This window comes from Hevea brasiliensis, chromosome 1 (genome assembly GCF_030052815.1).
Source record: "Hevea brasiliensis isolate MT/VB/25A 57/8 chromosome 1, ASM3005281v1, whole genome shotgun sequence".
Lineage (NCBI taxonomy): Eukaryota > Viridiplantae > Streptophyta > Magnoliopsida > Malpighiales > Euphorbiaceae > Hevea > Hevea brasiliensis.
Window position 1 is genome coordinate 88,753,070 of NC_079493.1, and position 12,585 is coordinate 88,765,654.

The 12,585-nt window shown below is 34.0% G+C and overlaps 1 non-coding gene across 1 annotated transcript; it reads right to left on the reverse strand.

Moving 5' to 3' along the window:
* Nucleotides 1–6,956: 6,956 nt before the first annotated feature.
* On the reverse strand, nucleotides 6,957–7,063 carry LOC131169684 (small nucleolar RNA R71). Its single transcript, XR_009140581.1, has one exon. It is a non-coding gene; the product is annotated as a small nucleolar RNA R71 (small nucleolar RNA).
* Between the last annotated feature and the right edge of the window lie 5,522 nt (nucleotides 7,064–12,585).

The following is a 12,585-nucleotide window of genomic DNA, read 5'->3' on the forward strand; positions in this document are numbered from 1 at the left end:
AATTTACTTCAATTCCTTGCAATTTCTTAGCTCAAATGATGTTCTAACTAAGTTTAAAAGAAGAAGAATGAAATTTGTAGCACTAACCTTAATTTAGCCAAGTCTCTTTCTTGCCAACTTCAAGATTCTTGCTTCCTTTTTACTTCCAAGCACTCTAGCTAGGGTAGATATTCAGTTTTTATGAAGCTAATTATGGGAAATATGGTGAGATTTTAAGGAAATTTAAGCTTAAAGTGAGTAACAATGGTGGAAGGCTTTGGGAAAGAAAGGGCTACGGCTGAAATGAGGAAGAAGCTGCTGGAATTTGTGGTTATTTAGTCTTCATTTTGTCTTTTTATTTATTAGTCAATTGATGGCTTAATTTGTGATTGGTCAAAATTTTTAAATGATGTCATTTTTGCTTTATTTTGGATTTTCTTTTTCTTTTCTTTCACTACTCATTTCAAATTTAATTTCTAGCAATGTTTCTTCATATTTTATGTTATATTAATTATTTACTCAACTGGACAAGTCGGCCAAAAATCACCTCGGAAGGCGAAATGACCAAAATGCCCTCCGTTTGGCTTAACGGGTCAAAATTGTCTGTACCGATTGAAAAATTTTTCTAGGTATTTTCTTGGCATTCTAATGCCATAGGAACCTCAATAACCCTTCTCTGGAGTCTCAAAAATTATTTTATAATTTTTCCCCCGGGTCTAGGGCTCCTCGTTGCGAGAACCGCAACTTCCCTCCGGTTACCCATCGCTAGGGCACCGGCTCGTTTAACTTGATTGTATTTTATTTCTAAAATTTTTACTAAATTTTTCTTGTTAATATTTGAGTTAATTATGGTTCCTGACTTTAGTTTGAATATTTTTCCGGACATTCTAGGTATGGGACCGACCTGATCCACGAGCAGTAGGATGTACGGAGTGGTTATCGGGAGGGTGTTACAGTGCCAGCTGTAAATTGAAAACCAGTTCTTCTGAACCTGTTTAAAAGACACTTCCAATATGGTTTTCAGATTCAGAACTCCAATATGCACATCTCAACACAATTTTCCAAATCTTTGTTCACATCACAATTCGAATCACATTCATGAATATTTTCCAACATAATATACAAATAATTTTAGTAACATGACATTTCATATATTTACATTATCATATAATTGTAGGAGTTTGTAATTACAATCAAAACTAATACAAAATGCAAAATACAAAATACAACCCAAAATCCTAATGTCCTACCAAGTGCACTGCAGATATGAGGTGACTCTGGGCTCTGTGCAGATCTGACAATTCACCCGATCTGAGGTCTGCTGGACTCCCTAGCTATATCTCTAGTACCTGCATATGGCAAAAGCGACGCGCTAAACAATTCTGCTTAGTGGTGCCAATATAAAATAAAATAACTAAAATAAAATAAATATGTAGAATGTATGTTGACATTTTATATAGACTTAATTTTTAGCATTTGTTGCAGTATTATTTGATTAAAATTTGGTAAGATTTATTTTAATTGCCTGAGTAACCTATACTAGTCAACTAGACTGGATAAACGGGTAAACTAACACTAGGTACCAAGTACCTCGGGCCATTACACCATTGGTCACATTGTGTCTCCCGGTGTGCTATGGAACAGCTAATAAGTTGTAATAATTATTAGGGATAAAACCCAAGTATAATAAATTCAATCAAAATAGCCAAAGGCTATTATATCACAGAATGGCATGTGAGGCCATAAAACACAAAATGGCATGAAGCCATATGCAGTACTGCTAACAAAACCCTATTGGCATGCCAACCTATCCAAACCAATCTTACTAGGTGTACTAGGGCATGTTACACTTTTAAATTTTACAATTCTTGAAATTGAAATTTAAGTGTCACTATTCATTTCATTAGTCAACTAAAATGTTGACTTTTGCATAGACAATAGGTAAATTGGTTCTAATATTCCCAACATACCACATTTTGCATTCTAAAGTTGTTAGTATTGGTTGCCAATACCATTTCAAAACTTAGTGTTAGTTATTCACAATTTTCAGATTTCAACCACTAAGTTTACTGTTCCATTGGTCATTTGTACAGTAGGAATTTGGCAAAATTATCTTCATGAAAGTTGTTTCTTATTGTGTCTAGTTACATTTCATTTTTTGAATCACTCCATTTGGAGTTTTGTAGCTCAAGTTATGGCCTAAACACCATAACTGGCCGGATTGCAAATTTTCTAGATTTTTTGGATAGAACCAATTCTATAGTATTTTGTACACTGAATTCTGGTAAGTTTTTGAACGTGTTATGGTCAAAATTTGGGTTTGTTTTCTTCATAAAAGTTGTAGGTCTATGTCTCAGCTTTACTCTGGTAAAATTTTAGGTCAATTAGACCTTTCTACACTGAGTTATGACCAAATGAATAAATACTATTTATTTGGTCATTTTGCCCAGGCAGAATGCAGGTCACCTAGATTAGGGAAATTTTTAGGTTAACTTGGTTTAGTTTTCTGGGTAGGGTTTCTTCACCAAAGTTGTGCCATTATGTGTCTAGTTTCATGTCCAATTGGCCTTGCACCAATTGAACCTATACAACTCCAGTTATAGCTGCCCAAACCTGCTGGACTCACACCCAGTCCTGTAGGTCACCAAGGGCAGCATACCTAGCTTCAATTATCATGAAACAAACCACTTCATTTCTTAATCACACATAACCGAATGGTCAATAATTGACCATTAAAACTTACTTTCACCATTACATGAACAAAGTCTCAAGTTTGTGTCCAAACCCTAACTTCTCCATTTCAAATTCATCATTTGTTTACATTTCATTATTCTACTCAAGAGACTAATGCTAAGGGCAGCCATACTACCATTTTAGTTCCAAGAAATCTTCAAAACCCTACCAAATCCAAAGCTGCCAAAATTTTAAGAAGGGCATACACATGATGTTTATTCCATTTTCTTGTAAATTTGCATTCAATTCCACTCCTTTAACATGAATTGAAAGAAAAAGAGTAAGTTTGGTCAATAACCTCTAATGGAGTCACTTCCAAGCTTGTAAGAACTCTTCCTTTTTACTTCTTTTTGCTCCCAAAAGCTTCACTAAGATGAAAGGGTAAGGTTTTGTGTTGGGAACTTGCACTTTAATTGATGAAAAACCAAAGAACTCAAGCTTTGGTAAGCTTGGCAATGGAGGAGCTATGGTGCGGCTTGGAGGAGAGAAGGATGGCTACTGGTTTATTCTAGATTTTGACTTCTTTTTCCCTCTTTTTAATGTGTTATGAATGTATTTATTAATTTTGATTGGCCAAAAATTGTTATTACCTCATGCTTACATAAGCATTATGTAATAAATCCAATTTACATTCATTTTCTTTTCTTTCCCTTTCTATTCATTTTTAATAAAATTTTCATCACTATTTCTTCATATTTTATATCATATAATTCATTTACATAAATGGATAAGTTGGTCAAAAATCATCTCTGAAGATGAAATGACCAAAATGCCCTCTGTTTGGCTTAACAAGCTAAAATTGTGTGTACCGATTAATTAAATTTTCCTTATGTTTTCTTAACATTTTATTATCATTGAAACCCTAATAATCCTTCCCTAAGGTCCCAAAAATTATTTCATGAAGTTTTCCCTAAGTTTAGGGTTGCTAACGGCCTTCACCGTCACTTCCCCTTTGGGTTACTCATCACTGGGGTTATGGCTCATTTAACCTTAGTGCATTTCATTTCTAAAAAATTTTCTTAATTTTTCTAATCATTATTTGATTTATTTATAACTCCTCACTCTAGTCTAATTATAATTTCAAATATTCTAGCTGCCTGGACAGACATTGATCATCGAAACAGTAGACTGTACGGATTAGTTAAAGTGAGGATGTTACAACCTACACGTTGCAAAAGCGAAGTGCTAAGCAATACTACTTATTAGTTCCAATATAAAATAAAAATAAACTAAAATAATTAAATATGCAGAATTCATGTTATGATTATGAGCAAACTGATATTTTAGCTAATTATTAATATTATTAACAATTTGGTGCTTTTTATTAAAACTCAATTTAGTTGCCCGAGTGACCTATGCAACTGACCGGACTGGATAATCAGGTAAACTGACACTAGGTACCAAGTACCTCGGGCCATCACACCATCGGTCATAAAATGTCTCCGAGTGTACAATAGAACTGCTAATAAGCCGTAGAAATCATCGAGCACAAGGCCAAGTAAATTAAGAATATCAACTGGCCATAAGCCATTATATCACATAATGGCCATAAGAGCCATAAATCACAGAATAGCACAATGTCATATGCAGTACTGCTATTAGAACCCTATTGGCATGCCAACCTTTCCAAACCACTCATATTAGGCATACTGGGGCATGTTATAAATTTAATGTGTAATTCTTTGTATTTAATATTCATTGGTTACTGATAAGTGCATAATTTATTAATTTTACTTCCATCACATTTAATATTTCTAGCATATTTTTATGTCTAATTCAGTTGATTAAAGTATAATTATCAATTAGGCATATTTTTATAGAGTTATTGGAATAATTGTGTTAAATGGAGAAATTTTCAGCATGTGCATTAATTTGACCTTTGCTGTATTTTTTAGGTGTTTTTAAAGTTGTGGGTCTCCAAATTAAGTGCTATTTAATTCATTGAAAAGCTAAGTCAAAGCACTACAAATGACAAAGAGGGACCAAAGCCCAAATCAGTCTCCAAGGTTGTTAAAATAAGCTATGGATCTATTACAAAAGCCCACTCTTGATGTGTCACGACTAGTCTTGGGATTTATTTTATATCTGGAGCTCCGGAGGTCCAAATTAAGCAAACCCAGGCCCAATTAAACCTTAAGAGCCACCTCTACAATTTTTATGAAGGGCTGGAAGTGAGATAAGGCCATTTTAATTGTCAAAAGTGGCAATGAATTCATCATTATGGGTTGGGTACTCTGCCAGAACATATTTCGGTTTTTGGCCCATAACATGGGCTATAGACCTCTGATTTGGGAAATAAGTACCCGTTGGAAAGCTAAGAAGTAGGGCTACAACTTTCCTAAAGAAGTCAGAGGCTGAATCGCAAGGGAAGTGGCTGAAAATTAGCCGTGATTACAGAGAAGAGAATCTATCTTTTCGAAATTCAAAAGTTTTCCAAGTTTGTGGATTAGGTTTTTTATTATAAAGACCATCTTTGGCAGCAGCGGAGAGACATCCATTCAGACCTTCAAACACTATAGAAGACCTTCATTCTCCATTCTCTTTTTTTATTTCTTCTTTATTTTTTTTCGATTTTCTGTAAGCCATGAACATGAGTGGCTAAGTTCTAAATTCAGTTCAAGGGATTCTAGTTGTATTGCATAATTTGTGAGACCAGGTTCTTAATTTAAATTATTTCTTTTTGAATATCTTTTTGTTTTCCTATTTCATTGTTTTTGATCTATTGAATAATTTGCTAAAAAGGCCTATTAGTTAATTGTTTGATGTGATCAATTGCTAGTTCATCTTCATAATCTGTAATTATTATGTAAGATTGAATGTGAGTTGCAATTAGGTTTTATTGATTATGATCCAAGTTTTCGATAATAACCTAAGGAAACAATAGGGTGAATTAAATGATTTATGCTTTATAAATCGTTGTTCAGCTTAACTACTTCCTGTTCTTAAAGCAGTTATTAATTTGATGAGGATTTCTTAATATCATTTTAGTTAGTAATCAGAGTCAACAAGAGTGCTGGGCTCGAATTGATGAGTATAGGGAAGTTAGGTGTTTTACCTTGCTGTTTGGTAAATCTACGTTAAGTATTCAATAAGACATAATTGTATTTCTTTTGTTTATGATCGAGTCATGCACTAGAATGCGAATTACCTTGGACTGAAGTTTGTTTAATTTGAGAGTTTCATATTTAAATTTAGTTCTTTAATTTCTAAACGTGATTTCTTTCTTCTAATTTAGTGTTACAACACCCCCCCCCCCAACCTTTTCTTTTCCTGTTACACAAGTGCATGGAATTTAGTAACACAATCTCTAGGGTTCGACCTAAATTACCACTTACTACAGATACTATTTTATTATTGGTAATTTCAGTTAATTTAATTTTTTGTGGAATCGACAACAATCAAGAAATTTTAGCGTCATTTTCAGGGACTAAAGTTTATTGGATTTCATGTTTTTAGTGTTAGGATATTTTGTTATTAACATTATTTGTGAAGTTTTGCCATTTTTAGGTTTTCGGCAAAAATTACAGTGTTACTATTTATCAGCAGATTTTTGGTTGAATTAGGAGGGCACTCCATACTTTTTTTTAAGGAAATGACGTTTTGATCAAGACCAATGAATCTTTGGCCCCACCCTCTTGAGGCTAAATTCCATCGTTTTCTAGGGTTTTGAGGTATTTTTCTGTTTTTACTTTGATTTCTTTTTGTTTATGATAAGAACTTCTCAATCTAGTGAGTCGATCTTTGATCTAGAAGTAGAAAAAATAGCTAAACAGTTGAGAAAATTGGCTATGCAAGCTAGGCAGATTCCAAGTACATCTAAAGGAGTCCAATCTCCAAGGGACTTAAGTTCGGATTCTGATTCAGATTTTGAAAATGAAACCATGGCTGCTAGAACTTTGAAAGAGTTGGCTGCTTCTGATCTAAACCAACAGCCTTTGTGTATTCAAAACCCTGCTTTAAATGATGCTTTTGAGTTAAAATCTAGGCTAATGTATTTATTACCTAAGTTTCATGGTCTTGCAAGTGAGGATCCACAAAAGCATTTAAAGGAATGTCATGTTGTGTGTTCTAGCATAAAACCACAAGGAGTTTCAGAGGATCAAATCAAGCTTCGAGCTTTCCCTTTCTCACTGGATGGCACAACTAAGGGTTGGTTGTATTACCTTCCTTCTAGATCCGTCAACTCATGGAACGAGATGAAGTGGATATTTTTGGAGAAGTATTTCTTTTCTTCCCGTGCTACCAATATAAGAAAAGAAATTTGTGGCATCTGGCAGTACAATGGAGAGAGTTTGTATTAGTATTGGGAGTGATTTAAGAAGCTATGTGCAAGTTGTCCCCATCATCAAATAAGTGAGCAGCTTCTGATTCAGTATTTCTATGAAGGACTTCTACCAATGGACCATAGTATAATAGATGCTACTAGTGGAGGAGCTTTGGTTGACAAGACACCAGAAGAAGCAAGGAGGCTAATTACTAACATGGCAGTAAATTCTAAGCAGTTTGGAATGAGAATGGATCACACACCTATGATGGTTAATAAGGTAACTACATCTAACCTTGAGAAACAGATTTTTGATTTAACTTCTTTGGTGAGGTAGTTGGCTGTAGGGAATATGCAAACTGTTAAGGTATGTGGAATTTGTTCGGGTTTGAGTCATGCTACTGACATGTGTCCTACATTACAAGAGGACGAATCAATGCAGCATGCTAATGCATGGACAGCCACAACGTAGGTATGATCCCTTTTCTAATACTTATAATCCAGGATAGCGAGATCATCCCAATCTGAGTTATGGGAATCAACCGATGTAAAACTGACACCAGCAGCAAAGACCATAAGTGAATCAACCACCTCCACCTCCCTCAAATCAAGGTATGTCACTTGATGAAATTGTTAATGCTTTGGCTAGCAATACACAATAGTTCCAACAGGAGACCAGAAATAGCATTCAAAACATAGAGAGGCAGATTGGTCAGTTAACTTCATCTGTAAGTAAGCTTGAAGCTCAAGGTTCTAGAAAGCTTCCATCATAAACAGTCATGAATCCCAGAGAAAATGCTAGTGCTATAGTGTTGCAAAGAGGAAAAGAAGTTAATAATCAAACTCCACATGAGTCAATGAAAAGGAAGAAATAAGGAGCAAAAGAGTCTAAAGTTCCTAAAGTTGAGGTAAATACTGAACCTAGACTGAATAAGGTTAATAATTCTATTCTTCCTCCATTCCCCTGCAGGTTGGCCAAGACTAAGAAAAAAGGATAAGAGAAAGAAATTTTAGAGACTTTCAGGAAGGTAGAGGTTAATATACCTTTACTTGATGCGATCAAACAAATCCCTAGGTATGCTAAATTCCTTAAGGAATTATACACTACAAAGCACAAGTTGAGGAATAATGAGAAAATCAGTGTGGGGGAAAATGTCTCAGCATTAATTCATCGAAAATTACCCCCTAAGTGTAAGGATCCAGGTTTGTTTTCTATTCCCTGCAAAATAGGTGACTATAGATTTGAAGGTGCAATGGCAGATTTAGGAGCATCTATTAATATTATGTCAAATTCAGTTTTTGAAACTTTAAATTTGGGTCCTTTGAAAGAAACTAGTGTCATTATTCAATTAACTGATCGTTCTAATGCTTACCCATTAGGAATAGTTGAGGATGTGTTGGTGCAGGTTAGAGAATTGATTTTTCCTGCAGATTTTTACACTCTGGATATGGAGGATAGTGCTCTCACATCAAAGTCATCTTTGATTTTGTTTGGAATACATTTCCTAAAAACTGCCAAGACAAAAATTGATGTGGATAAGGGTACCTTAACTATAGAGTTTGATGGAGAGAATGTCAAATTTAATATCTTTGATGCCATGAAGTATCCTGCTGATGATCATTCTGTCTTTTCTATTGATGTTGTTGATACATTTGTGCAAGATGTTTTTGAGTTAAGCTTGGAGGATGAGTTGGAAAGAAAATTATAATTGCATGAATTAGAGGAAATTTGGCTTAAGGCTTATGAGAACTCTAGGATCTATAAAGAAAAGACAAAGGCATTCCATGACAAACTAAGGAAGCAGTTTGTGGTTGGGCAAAAAGTTTTATTGTATAATTCCATATTGAAGCTGATGCCTGGTAAGTTGCATTCTCGTTTGATTGGACCCTTTGTTGTTACTAATGTGTTTCCTAATAGTGTAATTGAAATTCAAAGTTTAGGAACTAACAAAGTGTTCAAGGTCAACGATCATAGACTCAAGCCATTTTATGAGGGGTTTCAAGAGCATTCAGTGAAGGAGCTCAAATTGAGTAAACCAATTTATGTGGATTAAGGAGCTTTGCCATGTCGAGCTAACGACGATAAACAAAAGCACTTTTTTGGAGGCAACCCATGGGTGGCTTCTTAGCCACAATCAGATTTGTTTTCTTTCCCTTATCTTATTTTATTTTCTAGGATTTTTCCTTTCTTTTCTTTTGCATTTGGGCTTTACATTGGGGGCAATGTAAGTTTTAAGTGTGGGGGAGGAGAAATTTGTTGCTATAATTTTTTTAATAAAAAAAAATCATTCTCATAAGCTTGATTCATGATTCTATATCAACTCTCGGAGAGAAGTGCTTTGTCCTTGAAATGCCTTTTCTATTTTAGGTTGAATTTTTGAGATTTTAGGCAAGGTAATAGTAACTTTAATGATGGATTTTTCCTCTTCTCCATACCATAGAGCAATTTTTTTTTTTGCATAAATCATTTAGGCTTGATTTAATGGTAAAGTGATTAGTTATGTGTGCTTTAAACTAGTGTCATGCATATTTCAGAACTTTGTTTAATCTATCAGGGCACTTTATAATATGTAGATGCATAAATTGGGGGAAATAAAAGGTTAAACTTGAAAATTGCCCCGCTATTTAGTTAAGCAGAGTAACCAGGGGTCTTCATGAACCCCATGTCGATTGTCAGGCCAAAAGCTAGCTAGGATATGAGCAAGGTGCTTTTCTGAAGGTGACAGTTAAAATAAAAAAAATAAAAATTAACAAAAAAGTAACTATGACGAGAGAGAAGTAACAATTTCAATTTTTTTTTTTTTAAAAAGGCCATTTCTATCTCCCCTAAGATTTGCAAAGAGCTATAATTATTGTGCCTTGATAAATTATCCTTGTGTTTTGGTGTGTATTGATTTAAAATTTTATGGAACTTTAATTGTGTGAGCTTAATTGATTTGAAGCCTTTTATTTCGTGTTGGAGAATTGTTGATATATTGGTATGGTGTTAATGGAATTTGTTGTGATGGTTATTACCTTACTTGCCTCCTCTTTCAAACTTTTAATCCTTTGTTAGAGAATGTTGTGATAAGGTGAAGTTAAGTGAACTTCTAAGTGGAGTTGATTTGGAGTTTAAGTCATGCTTGAAGACAAGCATGGAATAAGTGTGGGGGAATTTGATAAGTGCATAATTTATTAATTTTACTCCCATCAAATCTAATGTTTCTACCGTATTTTTATGCCTAATTCAGTTGATTAAAGTAAAAATATCAATTAGGCATATTTTTAAAGAGTTGTTGGAATAATTATGTTAAATGGAAAAAATTTCAGCATGTGCATTAATTTGACCTTTGCTATATTTTTTAGGTATTACTAAAGTTTTGGGTCTCCAAATTGAGCGCTGTTTAATTCATTGAAAAGCTAAGTCAGAGTACTACAAATGACAAAAAGGGACCAAAGCCCAAATCAGTCTCCAAGGTTGTCAAAATGAGCTATGGATCTATTACAAAAGCCCACTCTTGATGTGTCACAACCAGACTAGGGATTTATTTTATATCTGGAGCTCCAGAGGTCCAAATGAAGTAAACCTAGGCCCAATTGAACCTTAAGAGCCACCTATACAATTTCTATGAAGGGTTGGAAGTGAGATAAGGCCGTTTTAATTGTCAAAAGCAGCAATGAAGTCATCATTATGGGCTGGGTACTCTGTTAGAATCTATTTTGGTTTTTGGACTATAACTTGGGCTATAGACCTCCGATTTGATTAAATGAGTACTCGTTGGAAAGCTAAGAAGTAGGGCTATAACTTTCCTAAAGAAGTCAGAGGCAGAATCGCAAGGGAAGTGGCTGAAAATTAGCCGTGATTGTAGAGCAGAGAATTTGTCTTTTCGAAATTCAAAAGTTTTCCAAGATTGTGGATTAGGTTTTTTATTATAAAGACCATCTTTGGCAATAGCGGAGAGACATCCATACAGACCTTTGAACACCATAAAAGACCTTCATTCTCCATTCTCTTTTTAGATTTCTTCTTTATTTTCTTCAATTTTCTATAAGCCATGAACATGAGTCGCTAAGTTCTAAATTCAGTTCAAGGGATTCTAGTTCTATTACATTATTTATGAGACCAGGTTCTTAATTTAAATTATGTCTTTTTGAATATCTATTTGTTTCCCGATTTCATTATTTTTTATCTATTGAATGATTTGCTAAAAAGGCATATTAGTTAATTGTTTGATGTGATCAATTGCTAGTTCATCTTCATAATCTGTAATTGTTGTGTAAGATTGAATGTGAGTAGCAATTAGGTTTTATTGATTATGATCCAAGTTTTCGATAATAACTTAAGGAAACAATAGGGTGAATTAAATGATTTATGCTTTATAAATCGTTGTTTAGCTTAACTACTTTCTATTCTTAAAACAGTTATTAATTTGATGAGGATTGCTTAATACCAATTTAGTTAATAATTAGAGTCAATAAGAGTGCTGGGCTCAAATTGATGAGTATAGGGAAGTTAGGGGTTTTACCTCACTGTTTAATAAATCTACGTTAAGTATTCAATAAGAGATAATTGTATTTCTTTTGTCTATGATCGAGTCATATAACACCCCTATTTGCATAGCCTGGTATATTTCACTATTCCGGTGACCGGTGTCGGTCCAGATAATTAAGGAGATTAGAACCACATCTAAGACAATTAGATAAGCCCTAAACATAAATAATTAGTAATTGTCAAATGGTTAAGTATAAATAAGAAAAACAGAACATAAGAAGTTAAATGAGCCGAGAGTCACAGCGATGGGTGACTTTCTCGGGAAGGATTGCGAAGTTGATTTCGAACCATAAAATGTGACGCCGCGGTCCTTAGGACTATTGCGAACACAGTGGAAAAGAGAAAATCACGAAAAAGAATTGTTAAGCTGATCAAATAATTAGGTCAGGGATCTGGAAGAAATATTAAATTATTTGCAAACCGAGTTGAACCGGCGAGGGGTAATTTGGTCAATTGACCCTTGGAGCTGACTCCTGACCTAACTGTCAAATTAGATCGGAGAAAAGAAAATTTTAGAATCGAGAACTAAATTAAAGAACTAATGGAAAAGTAAATAGAAAAAAAAAAGAAAAAGGAAAAGTGAAAAGTGATGACATCATGCATGATGCAATAAACATTATAATTAATAAATTTATTTAAGATAATTTTTGGTCTTCCATAAGGTTAAAAAAACATAAAAGAAAGAAAAAAAAAAAACAAAAAGTGTCATCTTCTTCTTCAAAACCGTGACTCATCTCTCTCTCACCTCTCCCTCACCAAACACCATTGAAGCTCATTTTTTGAGCTTGAAGAACCAAAAACCTCACCATAGAAAATTATCTTACCATGGTTAAAGCTTGTTTTGGCAACTAGAAAAGGAGATTAAAGAAGCAAGAAAGAAGAAAAAGAGAAGAAATTTAGTGATTGAAAATTCTGCATAAGGTTAGTAATTTAAACTTCAAACTTTTAGTTTAATCATTGTATTTATAGCTTAATGAACTTAGAAATATGCTTAAAATGAAATAAAAACAGGTGTGGAGGACTAGGCATGGATTTCGGCCAGCTAGGGTTTAAGATGGGAATGTATGAATTTGATTGA